Source organism: Aethalodelphis obliquidens, unplaced genomic scaffold (assembly GCF_003676395.1).
Source record: "Aethalodelphis obliquidens isolate GAN/ISIS:26980383/991018 unplaced genomic scaffold, ASM367639v1 scaffold23, whole genome shotgun sequence".
NCBI lineage: Eukaryota > Metazoa > Chordata > Mammalia > Artiodactyla > Delphinidae > Aethalodelphis > Aethalodelphis obliquidens.
Genome location: NW_020837967.1, coordinates 21,410,503 through 21,427,812, shown reverse-complemented (window position 1 = coordinate 21,427,812; position 17,310 = coordinate 21,410,503). Strand labels below are relative to the sequence as shown.

General features: G+C 42.9%; 1 protein-coding gene across 1 annotated transcript in view; it reads left to right on the top strand.

Moving 5' to 3' along the window:
- RSU1 (Ras suppressor protein 1) overlaps nt 1-17,310 on the top strand; it is a 356,063-nt gene that overhangs the window by 240,565 nt on the left and 98,188 nt on the right. The window lies entirely within an intron of this gene.

Genomic DNA, 17,310 nt, shown 5'->3' with positions numbered 1-17,310 from the left:
CCCTTCTGCCCTCTACAGACAATTAAACAGTTCTCCAGAGAATGTAGGTCCCTGGCACATACCACCTAGTGAACCAGCTGCCCCTATAGATGCTTGGAATGGTGAGAAAAAGTGAATATCTGTTTGCTTATGGCTGTTTCTTTTATTTAGGTGTTGTTTTTTTAAAAAATAACATTGGAGAAAATAAAAGTAGAAAAATTATAAAATTTCGATGAAAAGGAAACCTCAGGGAGAATGTGACATTTTTGTGGAAGATACAGGCACCTAGATAGGACTGTTTTTGGTTGGTGTTGACCTCCATTCCCTGTGAATTGTTCATAAAAAATAAAGGAACGTTATGAGGTGATTCTCACCGCTCACCTGTGGACAAGTGGTACCGAGATTTGTAAAGGGACCGGGAGTAGAAAATGGACAGGAGGTAGACATACATGGAACAGCCAAAAGCCACAGGTGTAGTTCACTTATTCAACAAATATTTCCTGAATTCCAGACATTATTTCAGGTGCTGGGGATAGAGCAGTGACAAGAACAAAGTCCCTTCCCTCGTGGGGCTTATATTCTAGTTCAGGGCATCCCAAAGTGTGACTTACAAACTGCTAGTCTGTGGAGGGTCAGTAGTCTATAGTAGAAAGGGCATCCTCTGATTTTAAATGTTGGAAAATACTTGGTTGAATGAAATCAGGTAGATTTTCTTATAGCAGGTCTTTACCGCTGTATTGCTTTGTCAGGGCTGCCAAAACAAATTACCACAGACTGGGGGCTTAAACAACAGCAATCTATCGTCTCATAGTTCTGGAGGCTGGAAGTCCAAGATCAGATGTGGGCAGGAAGAGGCCTCTCTCCTTGGCTTGTAGACGGCCGTCTTCTCCCTGTGTCTTCATATGGTCTTCCCTCTGTGTGTGTCCTCATCTCCTCCTCTTGTAAGGACACTAGTTACATTGCATTAAAGCCCACTCCAGTGACCTCATTTTACTTTAATTATCTCTATGAAGAGCCGATTTCCAAATACAGTCACATTCTGAGGCACTGGGAGTTAGGACTTCAGCATATGAATCTTGGGGAGAGAAACAGTAGGACCAGTAACAACACTTTTGTGAACCTGAGTCTTTCAGAATTGTAAATCAGATCATGTCAGTCCCATCCCCCTGCCTGTGCTAAGACCCCTTTAATGAAACAGTGAATCCTAATGTAAACTGCAGACCAGTTAATAAGAACGTATCGGTATTGGTTCATCAGTTGTAACAATTGTGCCACACGAATGCAAGGATATTAATAAAAGGGAAAACCACGTATGGAGGACAGATGGGGTGTATAGCAACTCTGTACTTTCTACTCTAATTTTCTGTACACCTAAAACTTCTCTTAAAAATATCAATTTTTAAAAAAAAGACAGCCAAGAAAAAGACCCTTTGAATTACCAGAGATCTTGGGGTGCTGCCCCTTCCCCCCACCTTCTTTCCCTCCTTTCCCTCTGTTCCAGCCATACTGACCTTCCTTGTGGTTCTCAAGCCTGTCAGTCTTGTTCACAAGGGAGGGTGTTTTGCTAGTTGTCTCCTTAGCCTGGATTACTTTTTTTTCTCCCCATATTTTCCCGGTCTCAGTTTATCTATCATCTCCTCAGAGAGGTCCTCCGAGACTACGTCTAAGGTAGCCCACAGGGCACTGTCCCACCTCCCTGCTTTTATCTTCTTCACAGAATTTATCCTTGCCTGGTTCATTCTATTCTTGTGTCTATGCTCTGTTCCTTCCTTTTTGGCCCCCGGGTTCAGTTCTCACTGATCCCTCGCTGACTCCTTATCACCCTGAGACCTCCTGGTCCAAGCCTCCATCTGACCTGATCTATTCCAGCAGCCTCCTAACTGGTTATCAGTAAGATTCAAATGGGGCTTCCCTGGTGGCGCAGTGGTTGAGAGTCCGCCTGCCGATGCAGGGAACACGGGCTCATGCCCCGGTCTGGGAAGATCCCGCATGCTGCAGAGCGGCTGGGCCTGTGAGAGCCATGGCCGCTGAGCCTGGGCATCCGGAGCCTGTGCTCCGCAACGGGAGAGGCCACAACAGTGAGAGGCCCACATACCGCAAAAAAAAAAAAAAAAAGATACAAATGAAGATGGGTGGGAGTCCTTGAAGATGATTCCAACAATTTTGTCCTTTCAGTCTGATCTGGATTTAATTTCATACACAAGGATTTTCCCGCCCCCCAACCTTTTTCTCTTGAACAGTGTAGCTGGAAACACATGAAGAAAATAAATAAATAACTAAATGCCCTTCTTCCCATAAAGATCTTTGTTTAGCATTTCAGATTTAACATCTTGGAACTGTTAGGGTAACCACCTGAGTTGATCTCAGCTGGTATAGTTGAGAAAGGTGATCCTGAGAACAGCAAGAATTTATGAGGCAATTTAGAAAAAGATAGATTTAAGAACATAGAGTGTTCCTGGTAGACTTTGGAGCACAGGTGTAGCTTCTTCTATTTGGAAAGAATTGCAAAGCAATACTGTCCAACACTGTACATGAGCTGATGCATGGCAGCAGCTCCTCAATTACCTGGAAGTAAATGGGCTTCAGTGGATGATTTAAGAGGTACAGGAAGGGGCTCAGGGACTTTTGTGCCTCATTCTCTGAAGGGAATTACCCCTACATCTCAAAAAACCATCATGGGGTGAATGCGTCAATGGTTTTGCTTTTTGTTTGTTTCGTTTTGTCCTTGGTGTTTTGCTTTGTTTTGCAAACAACAGAAACAAAACAATTTAAGCCAAGATGGGGCAGGGGAGGGGGGAGTTGGTAACAGAGACACAGGGGAGTCTCCTGGAAATGATGGGCAGAAAACGGAATCTGGTTCCAGAAGGCTCCCTGTCTCCCTTCCTCTCTGCCTGGCTGCCTACGCCTTAGCTTTCTCTGCAAACTGCCTTTCCTTCTCTGTGTCACAAGGTGGGCACCAGTTGCCCTCTTTCTGTTATCTAAATGGACAACAATAAGTCTAGCAGCTGCAAGAGACCAGCATGAGTCTCTCGATCTCAATCCAGATTCCTGGGAGAAGTCACCTCAGCGGCACAGTGTCCATCTCTGGTCCAGTATCTGTGGCCGAGGGGAACAGGGCAGAGACTCACGGTACAAACTCGCCTCCTTCCACCTCCGTGCTCTGTACATTGTGAGGGAGGGATGAGAGGTAGGTAGGGAAGTGAGAAAATCCTCAGAGAAGGGGAGTCGTTGGGAGCCAGACTAATACTCCTCCAGGGTTCCACAACTCATGTATATTGGTCATTCAGTCATTGAAGATTTATTGAGCTGCTACTATAAGAGGGCAGACTTGCAGGTACGGAGAACAATCCCTGCCCTCTAGAAGCTGGGAATCTAGCCGGGAATCAAAATATACGTGTATGGAAGTTGTCAGGAAACATGTAAAGAGGACTAAACATGTGTAGGGGTAAAATGTTCATTGAGTACCTGCACTTGTAAGATGCTACGGAATGTTAGGGAGTGAGGGTACTAAACCCCCTCCTCCCTGCCCAAGTTCAAGACCAACTGAGAAATAATATAACGAAAACAGAGACTGAAGTCCTACCTTTATTACCAATAAAGGCTAGGTTTTGGGGAGGTATAGTTTTTATCTGCCAGCCAATGGACTTCCCCAGAATTAGGCAGAGATGGTGTAGCTGGGCATATAGAATGGAGTTCCAAACTTCATTTATGTGAACACCTACTATATGCCAGGCCCTAGGCTCTAGATAATGAAGATACAGCAGTGAACAAAATTTAAGTTTCTGCCCTTATGAACTTGACTTTCCAGTAGAGGGAAACAGATCCAAAACAGTAGGTAGTAATGTATACACCTGTATTGTTAGTACCGCCATTACAAAGTATTACGGACTGGGTGGCTTCAACAACAGAAACGAATTTTCTGACAGCTCTGGAGGCTGGAAGTTGCAATCAAGCTGTCTGCAGGGGTGGTTTCTTCTGAGAGGCATGAGGGGAGAATTTGTTTCAGGCCTTCTCCCCTTGGCTTGTTAATGGCCGTCTTCTCCCTGTGTCTTCACTTAGTCTTTCCTCTGTGTGTGTCTGGGTCCTGATTTCCTCCTATAAGGGCACCTGTCACATTGGATTAGGGCCCACATTAACGACCTCATTTTAACTTTAGCACATCTGTAAAGACCCAGTGTCCAAATACAGCCACATCTGGAGGTACTGGGGGTTAAGACTTCAACATAGGAATTTTTGAGGGGGGACATAATTCAGCCAGTAATGAAAAACAAAGGAGCATGATAGGATGCCAGTGGACGGAACATCATTGTAGACGGAATGGTCAGGGAAAACATTTCTAAGGAAGTAAAATTTGAATACAAGTTTTCTCTCTTTTTGTAAAAAAATTGTATTGGAATATAGTTGATTTACAATGTTGTGTTAGTTTCAGGTATACAGTAAAGTGAATTAGTTATACGTATACATATATCGACTCTTTTTTCAATTCTTTTCCCGTATAGGTCATTACAGCGTACTGAGTAGAGTTCCCTGTGCTATACAGTAGGTCCTTGTTGGTTATCTGTCTTGTATATAGAAGTGTGTATATGTGAAACCTAATCTCCCAATTTATCCCTCCCCCTTCGCCTTCCACCCCCCATAACTATAAGTTTGTTTTCTACATCTGTGACTCTATTTCTGTTTTGTAAATAAGTTCATTTGTACCATTTTTTTAGATTCCGCATATAAGCGATGTCATGTCGTGTTTGTCTTTCTCTGTCTGACAAGTTTTCTTTTAATGAACGATAAGTCTCTTGAGACCTGGGGCCTTTGGAGATATTCCAGATGAAGTAATGTAAGCAAGGACTTGGGCTTGGAAATGTGTGTGAGATACGTGAGGGGAAAGCTGAGGAGATTGATCTGTGGGGATTCACAAGAGGGGTTTGGTTTGGTTTGGTAGCAATAGGAATTAAAGTCATAAGCATACACTTAGGATGAAGTTAGGAATTTAGGATTTATCTTGAGACAGCTAAGCTGAGAGAGAGTCCTTTGAAGCTTCCAAGAGATGGGAGGAACAATGAACGGTGTCTCTTGGGAAGAAAAATCTAAGCTCGGTACATACAGTGAACAAGAACCGAGCAAGCTGAAGGCCAGGAGATCGTGCAGGAAGCTATGAGGAGGGTCCTGGTATGTGATCATCAAGACCTGCTTTTGATAGCAATTGGGGGAAGAAAAAATCAAAATTAGAGATGGTTTCTAAAGAAGAATCAACTGAGTCAGAATTGACATTCAAATCTCATAGTTACTTGAAAGAAGTCGTACTCATTAAACTCCCTGGAAATGGTAACCTAGAGTCAAGCTATGCCCATGTCTGTAGTTCATCTGTTGCTGCAATTAAAATGAAGAAAATGCAGCCACGCTTGGATTGGAAATGCTGAATAGGTCTCCAGTCTCAAGGGACGGCAGTTCCCCAGCTGTGCTAACAATTGGAATTCTCAACGTTCCTTTGTCTTTTAGGCATATCCGCACTAGACCATTAGTTATGGACTGAATTGCGTCCCCCACAAAATCCATATGTCCAAGCCCTAATCCCTAGTATCTCAGAGTGTGACCATATTTGGAGATAGAGCCTTTAAAGGGCTAAATAACATAAAATAAGACCATATGGGTGGGCCCTAATCCAGTGTGACTGGTATCCTATAAAGGAGATTAGGGCATAGTCACACACAGAGGGAAGACCACGTGAAGACACAGGGAGAAGACGGCCGTCTACAAGCCAAGGAGAGAGGCCTGAGAAAAAACCAACCCCGCTGACACCTCGGTCTTGGACTTCCAGCCTCCAGAACTGGGAGACAATGTCTGTTGTTTAAGCCACCCAGTCTGTGGTACTTGGTTACAGTAGCCCAGCTGATCCGCCATTCTATTCTGGGGGCCACTTCTGAGTATGCCTGAGAGTTCCAGGGACCTTCTTGGATCATCTTTTTCTCAGGTTTGGCTCACAGCCCACGTGTAGCCTCCTTGCTTCAATTAAATCCAATTTTACTTGTTCTGTCCTTAAACAGAGAAAAAGGATTCCTAACATTCTCATCATACCGACCCATCCAGTCCACGGGCACTAGTCACCTGTGGTTATTTCAACTTAATTAAAATTCAATGAAATGAAAAACTTCAGTTTTTTTGTTGCACCAGCCACATTTCAGATGCTCAGTAGCCGCACGTGACAGCACGTAGATCAAACATTCCTATCATCACAGTAAGCTCTATTGGAGCAGTGCTGGTACAGAAGAGAGCTTAACCCTCCCTTAAAGCCCCAACCAGGTTGCGTGTGTTATGACTCTCCATTGTGAGCAAAATAATCCCACTTGAGGTAGAATAAGTTAAAAAAAAAAAAAAAAAGAAGAAGAGTAGAGGGATGGGAAGGTGGTGGTGGGCCTTCTTGGAAGATATAAAATATCCCACAGGATTAGTAGGACAGATAAAAGAACCAAGAGCAGCTCTAACAAGTTCTGCAAGAGGCCTTTCTTCAGTGGTGCTGTCAATTTCCACGTCTTTCTATTCCGCATCTCAAAAATCAGGAAAGAGAAGCATTTCAGTGGCCAATTTTGAGACAAGGTTCTGCTCAGCCAGACATGGGTGGTAAAGAGCTGGCTCCTTAAGGAGAAACATGGTCACATGATGTCCACCCTGGTTTCCTCCCCTTGATCTCAGGGAACAAGGAGTCAGTGTGAGTGGGACCACCACCCCAATCAGGGGCCAGTCCTCTGGATAAACGTATCTCTTTAGTTGTTGATTCAGAACCTTCCATTGCATAGTAAGCCTTGTATATGCTTTGATCTTTCAGTAAGTCACAACCAGCCAATAAGATGGTTCTCTTTACCTGTTTTGACAAACAATTATCGAAGACTCGCTTGGTACCCAGGTGCTGGTGTGGATGCTATGGGAGATATAAAAGGGAATAGGATATCTTTTGTTAAAAATACATCTAGTCCCTTAATACAAACTCGTCTGTGCAAAACTGGGTAATGTGAGAGAACTGAAAGGAGGCAGGTTTCACTGGATTCTTGGTCTCTTACTTCACCAACCTGAAGAAATACTTTTATCCTTTTTTGGCTTCACCAGTATGAAAAATCATACAAAACAAAACAGCCTTCAAAGCAAAGGCTCTCCCTTCCAAAGCAACCATCTCATCTACTTTCACTAGCTCACGTTGCCAAGATCAGCTGTAATGACATCTTGCCAAAGCCCAACATTTTATGTGAGTGAGAAAAATCCTGTAATTTTCCATTTTCATGAATAGTTTACTCCAAAAGAGTTTTCCGACTTGAATCCTGTATGTTTTATTTAAGTCATCGTATATATATCCCCCAACCATCCTGCAACGCTGAGCTCTATCATTGAAGCTAAATTCCACACAAAGATTTCAAACCCCTTTAAAACATGCTTTCTACCATCAAGAGGCCCCTTCATTTTGAAGAACTCAGTTGAGATTGAATTCTATCCTACTTGAAATTAAAAAACGTTACACGAATGAATCATTACAATAATTGCATTTGTAGTTGAAAAATTAAATCACTAATGAGTCCAAAATTAATAATCAGCAAACAAAGGGAGGAGTATATGGAGCTGATGACAGCAAAAATGAATCTCCTGGCCAACAAAACAGGGGAGATTTTAATCTGGAGTTGCCCACGCCCAGCTGTCAAGTCCCTGATGAATGTGAGGGACCACAGTTTATCACGAGGGCAGAGTGCCAAGCGCATCAACGGATTTTGACTCGGTAAAGGAAATAACAGACACCTGTATGGCGAATCGCCACCGTTCCTGACTCCTCTCTATTCCTTATTTCCAGTTGCACTGATAAATACCGTAATTGTCTTTTCCCGAGGGTTCCCAGTTCTTTGGAAACGCTCCCATTGCTTCAAAGCTTTCCATGACCACGACGAAAGGTAAAGGCGGAACTTAACCGTGCTGCCATATTTGAAACTTGAGTTATTTGAAGAAAGCTTGGTTTGTAAAGCCCTCCAAGAAAGAAAGCCAGCAAGTGATTTTTCTCTCTTGTTCAGACTCTCCTTTACTAGTTTAAACCACCTGTATTTATTCTGTCATTTTTATCTCCCTGGCTCCATTCCCTTTTGTGTTGTGGAAGAGTATTTACTCTCCCCCTTTGTATTACATAGTGTTTATTGCTTTGTAAGAGCAGTTTGCCTTTTGCCTTTTATCTTTTGCTGATGGGAGAATGTTGCCTTCTGAGTGGTTTCTGAACCCCGGGTATTAAAGCACTCAGCACAGGGCTGGCTTTACCATCCACTGAACCCATTTCAAGTTCATTTGCATTGCCCGATACATATTTCTATATTTGTGTGTGGCTCTAAGAGGAGCTGAAAATCATTAAAATTCACACTATACTGCATGCTCAGAAATCTTCAGAAAATTCATTGGCTGTCTCAGGAGTACTGGCATGCTTTTACCTTGCGTACACTTGTCCATATTTTAGAGATTGTGAGTAAACATCCGGTGACTTACTCTAGGCTAAATTAAGGAGTTGTTGGGATTGAAATAAATACGCTTACGTATAAATGACCAGTTGAATGTGAAGGGAGAAAAGTGATTTTTTCATCTGCAGCAAGTAGATCAGTGTTTGCAGTTCACGAGTGCATACAGTTGTTAATTTTTTATATGGGTCGTTCCTGGTGTTCATGAATATCATTATCAAATAGTATATGCAAGCGTTTTCTATTTACAGAATTGGAGATTTACGTGTGATTCAGTCAAATTCCTATCTGCTCAACGTTGTTTTTATAATACGAGTAACACTTTTATATCTGTCATAATTCACAGGTCAAAATATTGTAGTCATGACTTGGGAACAACTCTGCCAAATGGTTTAACTTTTTTTTTTTTTTCTGTAGCTAATCACATTTGACTGATCTTTTCAAATGACACACTAAAAGGAAACAGAAATGTAGAATTTATTTGCGTTTGTTTTCGCTGAGTTTTGTCACTCCGGGGATAACGTTTACTGCACTTTTGATTTTTATTTGAAAATAAGTCGTCACCTCTTTTGGTTGAAACTCCACTCTCTGCTCTTTCTCCCATTCATTCTGTTCTTGCTAATGACGTGTTTTCTGGGAGCAGTACTTGCCTCTTATTCAATATGTCAGCTTTCTTTGAATGAATTTCAAGATGTTCTAGTAAGTTGAATAAGATTTGGTCTACTTTAGTTCTTCTTTGGGGAATAGTTCTTCAACCACCTTGACTGTTATCTCTCATATTAGTTCATACCCCCTTCTTGATAAACTCTTCTTAGAATTCTGTGAGAGGAAACATTCTCTTTCTCCTGAAAGACTGATGTTTCTTTTAACAAATGATGAGCTAAAGGTAACTCATGGTGTTTCCCTTTTGCCTTGGCTATTGGGGAACACAGAAGTATTTGATTTTCTATAGAGCAGCTACTGTCCTGGATGTAATACTTCTGCTGCAATTTTTTTCTCCCTTGCCTAGCCCTTCTTTCAATCACATAGCTCTAGTTCTCATATTTTTATTGTAAAGGAACTATTTTATATGTCTTTTTTTTTCCTTGTCAGAAACTTCAAATACTTCTTTGGAAACAGTTGAAGTTTAAAAGAATTGATATGATCATCTGTATTTTAGAAGAAATATATTGTCTCTTTTTAAAAAAATTTTATTGTAGTGTAGTTGACTTATATTGTTGTGTTAGTTTCTGCTGTACAGCAAAGTGAATCAGGTACACATATACACATATCCACTCGTTTTTAGATTCTTTTCCCTGTGGATAGGCCATTACGGAGTATTGAGTACTGTGCTATACAGTGGGTCCTTATTACCTATCTATTTTATATATAGTAGTGTGTATATGTCAATCCCAATCTCCCAATTTATTCCCCCTGCTTTTTCCCCCCCGGTAACTGTAAGTTTGTTTTCTACGTCCGTTGAGCCTATGTCTGTTTTGTAAATAAGTTCATTTGTACCATTTTTTTAGATGCCGCATATAAGCGATATCATATGATTTGTCTCTGTCTGACTTCCTTCATTCAGATTGACCATCTCTAGGTCCATCCAGCTTGCTGCAAATGGCATTATTTTGTTCTTTTGTATGTCTCTATTTGTTGACAGCAAACAGGGTACAGGCAGAAAATGTTTCAACACATCTTAAAGAAAGGAGGGGATGAACCCCATACACTGGAGGGGCTTCCCTGGTGGCGCAGTGGTTGAGAGTCTGCCTGCCGATGCAGGGGACGCAGGTTCGTGCCCCGGTCTGGGAAGATCCCACATGCCGCAGAGCGGTTGGGCCCGTGAGCCGTGGCCGCTGAGCCTGCGCGTCCGGAGCCTGTGCTCCGCAACGGGAGAGGCCACAGCAGTGAGAGGCCCGCGTACCGCAAAAAAAAAAAAAGATACACTGGAGGATTTAGCATAGGTGATTCATATGGCCATGCTCTCAGACAGAAATCCCTGGGGAATGCATGTTCCCCTTCGGTAATCACAGGAGAATTTTTGCTCCCACCATACACATGTTATAAAGTGTTTTGAAAATACGATGGTTAAACAAACCTAATAGTGTTTTTAAACTATTGGGACTGGTGCTAGGTATCAGTGAGTCCACCATTATCACTTCCTGCAGAGAAAACACATATTAGGTCTGACATCTAAGGCCCTAATGAGTTTCGAATCCCAATTCTTGTACAGATTATTTCTCAGTTCTGTCGTTTCTTTTTTTTTTAATAATGGATACTAATCTGGTTCTTAATCTAACATTTTGGGCAGTTTAAAGAATGTTCAGTCCTTGGAAATGTCTCATTTCCAGTCCAGGCATGTTCGGTACATCCAGATTTCCTCAGTCTTAGAAAGTTCTTTTGCAGACCCTGCTGCTGATTCCCAATTCAGCAATTCACATCAACAAACATGTATTTAGCCCCTAGTCAACGTGTCTGTGGTGCATGTGGGTAGGGGGAGGGGAGGGGTGGGAGGCCGAAGATGAAAGACCTGGACTTCCTCGCAGTCGCAGGAGAAAGGACACGGGCCTTTGGCAAAGCAGGATGAGATCAGTGCTGTAAGAAGAAGGAAACTCACGGAGCTTGGGAGAATGATGTCGTGGCAGGAGGGGAGGTGGGTGGTGGAGCCATTGGGAGGACAGAGGTGGCCCTGCAGTGGGGTCCGCGGAAGGTGCTGAAGGAAGGTGCCTGCAGGTGCTGCGCGTGAAGCACTTTGCAGGTGGGAGAGGCTGGAGGCGTAGGAAGGGGACAGCCGAGTCCGGCTCTCTTCTGGCCTGTTTTCAATTAGATTAAATTGAATTAAATGGAACACGTTAATGAGAAGATAATAGAAGCGGCTTATCCAGAGACTTCATTCTAACTAGTACCATCAAACGCCAGATAAAACATTAGATCAGCCCCTTCTGAGCTTGCTCTGAATTTCTGAGGAAAAAGTTAATCATGTAGCTTAGACCCAATGCATGATTTTCTCTGAAAGACCACACTTGTCCTAAAATTCCTTCTAATCAGCTCCTACTTTTTTCTTCTTCTCTTTTCTGCCCAAGGCCTTTGTAAAAAAGGACCATGTGGATGCCTCCTTCAACCCTGAGGGAAATGGGTAAAGAGGTCCAACCAGTGGTCTGTGTAATACAAGGTCCAACCAGTGGTCTGTGTAATACAAGGTCCAACCAGTGGTCATGTGTCCCGGGGTGTCAAGGTCATGTTCTGGGGCTTTCAACAAAGAGAAACCACCATGGGTGGTCCATAGCTAGCTCTCATTATCTGACCATGAAGACCTTCTGCCCACCCACGAAAACAATTCCTTAAGAGTAAATGTAGGGCTTCCCTGGTGGCGCAGTGGTTGAGAGTCCGCCTGCCGATGCAGGGGACGTGGGTTTGTGCCCCAGTCCGGGAGTGGCTGGGCCCGTGAGCCGTGGCCGCTGAGCCTGCGCATCCGGAGCCTGTGCTCCGCAACGAGAGAGGCCACAGCAGTGAGGGGCCCGCGTACCACAAAAAAAAAAAGAGTAAATGTAAAAAAATAATATATATATGTATATATATATATTTACATACACACAAATATATTGATATATAAATCATATATATACATATATGTATTATGTATATATATAATATATGTACCTGTATTACGATAATATAATAAATGTGCCAGATTTAATATATACAATTGCGATTTTATATATAGAGAAATTATAAATACATAATGGCATCTATTGGATAACAGACATTTTCAGTTAATCCCTCTAATTCAGCCACTAATTTAAAATTTTCCGCCACGAAAATTTACCAGAAATTCACAAAAGCAGCCGTTGGTAGTAAAATGAACAATCTTGTCTGTGTTCCCACCTCTGTGAAGTTGCTGGCTTTCTGGAATGGTCCCAACAAGGCAGCAGTGGGCAATAAACGGCTAACACACCCAGAATGATTAACATCACACTCAGAATCTGCCTGCCTGCTGGTGTGTGTCAGAAGGGCCTGAGTGAAACCAGAGAGCCTTTGTGGATACAGGAAAAAGAAAATCACAAAACCCTGGTCTAAGTAGGATCGACTTTTGCTGACTTTTTCCACTTTCCAGAGCTAAAGATAAAGTAATTAATTGCATTATGAATCATTACAGGTTCTTTCAATGGGAAATATTGGCGTATTCACCTACTTATATTGAACACGCAGCTACCTCCGATAGGTTAATTTTGGTTTTTCTTCCTTCCAGCTTATTACAAATCTAAACTACCTTCACAATTTATTTTTAGGATTACGGTTTGAAATTCTATTTTTACACCGTTTAAAACTATTCCCAAGAGATTGCCTGCATTAAGGAAAAGCTGATACGTCCGTCCGTTCACATACAGATACCCAAGGGACACAGTATTTCTTCATAGGACACATTGTTCATATTTGAAGGTCAGTTGCCCTGGGAGGAGTAGCAGGGGGGAGTGGGCCCAAGTGCAGCCTCACTTGATGATCACGCCCCCTGCAGCCTAATTACTCTTAGAGCTCGTTTCTGGAATACTGGCTGCTCTCGGCAGGGTCTGGTTCCATCCGAAGCTCTCTGTAACCTCTCCTCTCAGAATGCGTGATGCTGTAGATTTTTTAAAACAAAACAGCACGACTGCCTCAGTTCTTATCACTGCCTGACCAGTTCATCTGTCTGGCGCACAGCTTCTGAGCTGTGTCCCTAGGATGTATCTTCTGCTGGAAAGTTCCCCGCAGTCTAACTGCAGCCACTTTTAGTTTTTTTCTTAAAAATTTTACTGGAGTCTAGTTGATTTACAATGTTCTGTCAGTTTCAGGTGTACGGCAAAGTGATTCAGTTATACGTATACATAGATTCATTCTGTTTCAGATTCTTTTCTCATATAGGCTATCACAGAATACTGAGTAGAGTTCCCTGTGCTCTACAGTAGGTCCTTGTTGGTTATCTATCTTATATATAATAGTGTGTGAACGTTCATCCCAAGCTCCTAGTTTATCCCTCCCCCCTCCACGTTTCCCCTTTGGTAACCGTAAGTTTGTTTTCAGTATCTGTAAGTCTGTTTCTGTTTTGTAAATAAGTGCTATTAGTTGCTTGAGTTCATTCGTCTACCTTGTATGACTGAGTTGTCCTGAGCATAGCTTAGGAGGACTCGCTGATCTCTTAGATCTCATTCTTTGTAACATTTCAATTCTACATTAAGTAGAGTCATAGGGACCATAATATTTGACCCATGGCAAGTCGAAAATATCATATCCATACTAGAGATTTCATCCTTCTATGGAATGATATAGCAAGAAGTGGAGACCAAGTTGAAGCCGTATATTGTAACGGAGTCTTACGTCATGTGCTGGTTACCTCCCATTTTCTGACAGTAGATCTGCCAAGCTAGCTGTGCAGCTCACCATCTTCAGTGGAGAGTTTTGTGTTGAGAATTCTCTCCTGAGTATGTTTATGACTTAGGTCCCCAGCAGTGTGATCGCTCTTCTGGCTGCCTGTACAAAGCCGCCCTCTCCGGTCTGTTTGCTTTGTTGAGAGTCATCCCCCAGAGGCTCAGGTCCTGAATAACTACCTCAGTGATTTTTAAATACACTTGCCACTTGGGATTTGGAGAACTTTCCAGAGGACAAAAAGCACGTTCTAATGCTTCCCTACTAGGTTCTAAGTCTAAAACCTTGGTCTAGCAGACTGCCGTGAATTCAAATAACCTGGCTATGAAACGTTTTCTTCCTTTGGAGAAGGGTAAAGTGATCTTTATTTTGAGTTGTGTCTTGCCTTGTTTTAGAACACAGAAGGCTGCTCTCCTGGAGAACTTCTGTGTGCTTTCTCGTTCTGTCTAAGTCTGTAATACTTATTGCCCATTAGATGTCATTTGTTTCAAGCCTGACTCTTTGCTTTAACTTCCTTGAGAGCCTTGTGTTCTACCATCAAGTTCATAGACATACACACACTACTCAGTAGACCTACAGTATACTAAGATGAAAGCTGACATTTACTGGGCTTTTCTTGGGCATTGAGTATCATTGTAATTATATGCATTAACTCAGTCTTCGCAACAATCCTGATTTAGGTATTTCACAGAAAAGGAAATTAAGCCTCAGGAAGTTTACAAGTAACTTCCCCAGCTACTAAATGTGGAAGCTAAGATTCAAGTTAAGACTCCTCTGATTCCAAAGCTTCCCTACATAACTCCAAGCAGACCCTGTATGGCTGGAAACCTCCAATTCTTCAGTCAAACGAGTGTGTGTCCTGAAATACAATTTTGAGACCCAGAAATTAAAGATAGCTGATCCGGCCCCCATTTTTTTTTTTTTTTTTTACATTCTTAATATCTATTTCTTTAGATAGCCCTTGGGTCTGTGAATTCATTGTTTTTTTTCCTGTTATAAGAAATGCTATTTCTGTTGAAGTGCTGCTGGATTTGGAAATCATTCTCATGACTAAATATTTGTTTGCCTTGGAAGAGCCCGGTGTAGGGCTATGCTGCCAGTGGGTGCTCAATAAAGATTAATGGGTGGCCACGCTCGTCTGTGTGGAAGTCGTGTGTTTAGGATCTGCTCAGTTCTGCGAAAGAGACAGAAATGATGTGGGAGAGGTGAAAATCACAGGGGCATCACCCAACCCAGATCATGCGTTTCTGTTTTTTTTTTTAAATTAAATTTATTTATTTTTATTTATTTATTTTTGGCTTTGTTGGGTCTTTGTTGCTGCGCGCGGGCTTTCTCTAGTTGCAGTGAGTGGGGGCTACTCTTCGTTGTGGTGCGCGGGCTTCTCATTGCGGTGGCTTCTCTTGTTGTGGAGCGCGGGCTCTAGGCGCACAGGCTTCAGTAGTTGCAGCACGCGGGCTTCAGTAGTTGTGGCTCGCAGGCTCTAGAGCACAGGCTCAGTAGTTGTGGTGCACGGGCTTAGCTGCTCCGCAGCATGTGGGATCTTCCCGGACCAGGGCTCCAACCCGTGTCCCCTGTGTTGGCAGGCGGATTCTTAACCACTGCGGGAAACCCAGGGAAACCCCTGGGTTTCTGTATTTGACTTTATTATTTAATGGTCCCAAAGGCCCAGGGGCAGAAGGAATGGGAAGATGGAGCCTGGTGTTTTCTTGAGAAATGACTGGGAAGTCCTGTGAAAATTAGATTCCAGGGCCTGCTTCCAAAGCAAATATCGACTGTGAGAGAAAACTTGGTCCTCTGATGAGGACTGAAAAGAACCAAATATTTTTTTAATTGACACATTTTCTATTATTATATACATATAAAGATGATGAGTAATATGCCATATCAGATGGTTTATTCAAACTGTCAGAGTAAGGGCTGAAGCGTGAGTAACTTTCCAAAGAACCTTCTGGGAAATTCAAGCAGTGAAAAGTGGCAGGAACCAGCCATGAGTTCATCTACAGCCCAGGCGTCCCTGAAAATCTTGGGGGAACAAAGGAAGCTTCTCCCAGAGTACAAATACTTGGTGGGACGTTTCTAGAGGAAAGGAAGGAGACGGATCATTTAAACTTCCTTCACTAAAAAGCCAAATGTCCATGCACTGTTGAGGTGTGTGCACTCGATGGAAAGACGAGGGTCAGCCATGTGACATGGGGGATGGTGTCCTCACTGTGAAGGATGATGATTGAGCACCAAGGCCAAATCTCAGCAGAACTTTGAGATGTTAGAGCCCTCACTTGGAAAAATCAAGCTCTGCTTTGGCATTAGAGAAAGTAGAAGGAGGAAAGCCTGAATTACTAGGAACAGTACCGCAGGTCTTGGGCTGGGCTGGGCTGCGGTGTACTGATACTGTGTTGTAGAGGAAGGTGTACCAGCAAGCGCATGGGATGACCCTGATTCTCCTCGAGGCTTATGGGTCTCAGTCTCACCATCTGCCAAGCGAGCAGGTAGAGACTTGCTTTCCAGGGTCCGTTCTAACTCAACTCTTTCAGCCTTGATGGGTTCCTTTATGAGCTGAGGCTTCGTCCATGTATCTTGAGGGTTTTGATGAGAATTTATTTATACAATTCTACCTTTAAAAAACCTTTCCTTTTATCCCCACTCAACTCTCCTTAGCAATAGGGAAGTCTTATGACATTTGATCATTTGGTGTATCAGGGAAGAGCCTGTGTCATTAATATATTACCCTCCACTGCTGACACCATGTGTTACCATTTTGTACCCCCCTAAAGAAAGGTGACTTTGAGAAGCAACCCGGAAGAGATTTTAGGAAAACAGGTGTTGTAGCCAGGAGAGAACTTATTATGTGTTTGCTGCTTCAACACATGAAAATGATGCAGCTCGTGTGAACAAAAATAGTGTGGAATATACGTGTCATTATGCTCAAGGTAAAGACACATGTTTATAAAAGCACCCCCCCTCAAATAAAAGTTAAAGGTTTGAGAAGTGAGAAGGACTGTGTCCCAGTAGCAGGAGCAGGGCCTGTGTCAGCATCCAGAGAGAGGGAGAATGGAGATGGGGGAGACCAGGGCTGGGCTGGGCCTCACAGCCCAACGCCTCAGTGGTGATTCTCCCAGGAAAGACCTGATGAGCTGCTGACATTTCTCTTAGAAGAATCAATGAATCTTTGTTTCCTTCTGCCTCCTCATTTGACCTTATTTTGTTCTGAAACAGAGAAGGAGGAAAGAAAGAACTGAACTGGTGGGTTGGGGATAAGGGGTGTAGGCTGAAGGCTGAGCGGAGGGGATGTCCGTCCGTGCTGTGGAGCCCACGGACCAGACCACAGGCCCCTGATCTGCGCCGGGGATGTTATTGTTTGCTTACTGTGTAGTCTTATTTGTTTCTGCTTCTCATTTCAATTCTCGCCCTGGTGTGTAATAAGTCACCATCTTCCCAGCCATCATCCCCGTATTGACAAGCAAATGTCACCCACATTTGAGTGACA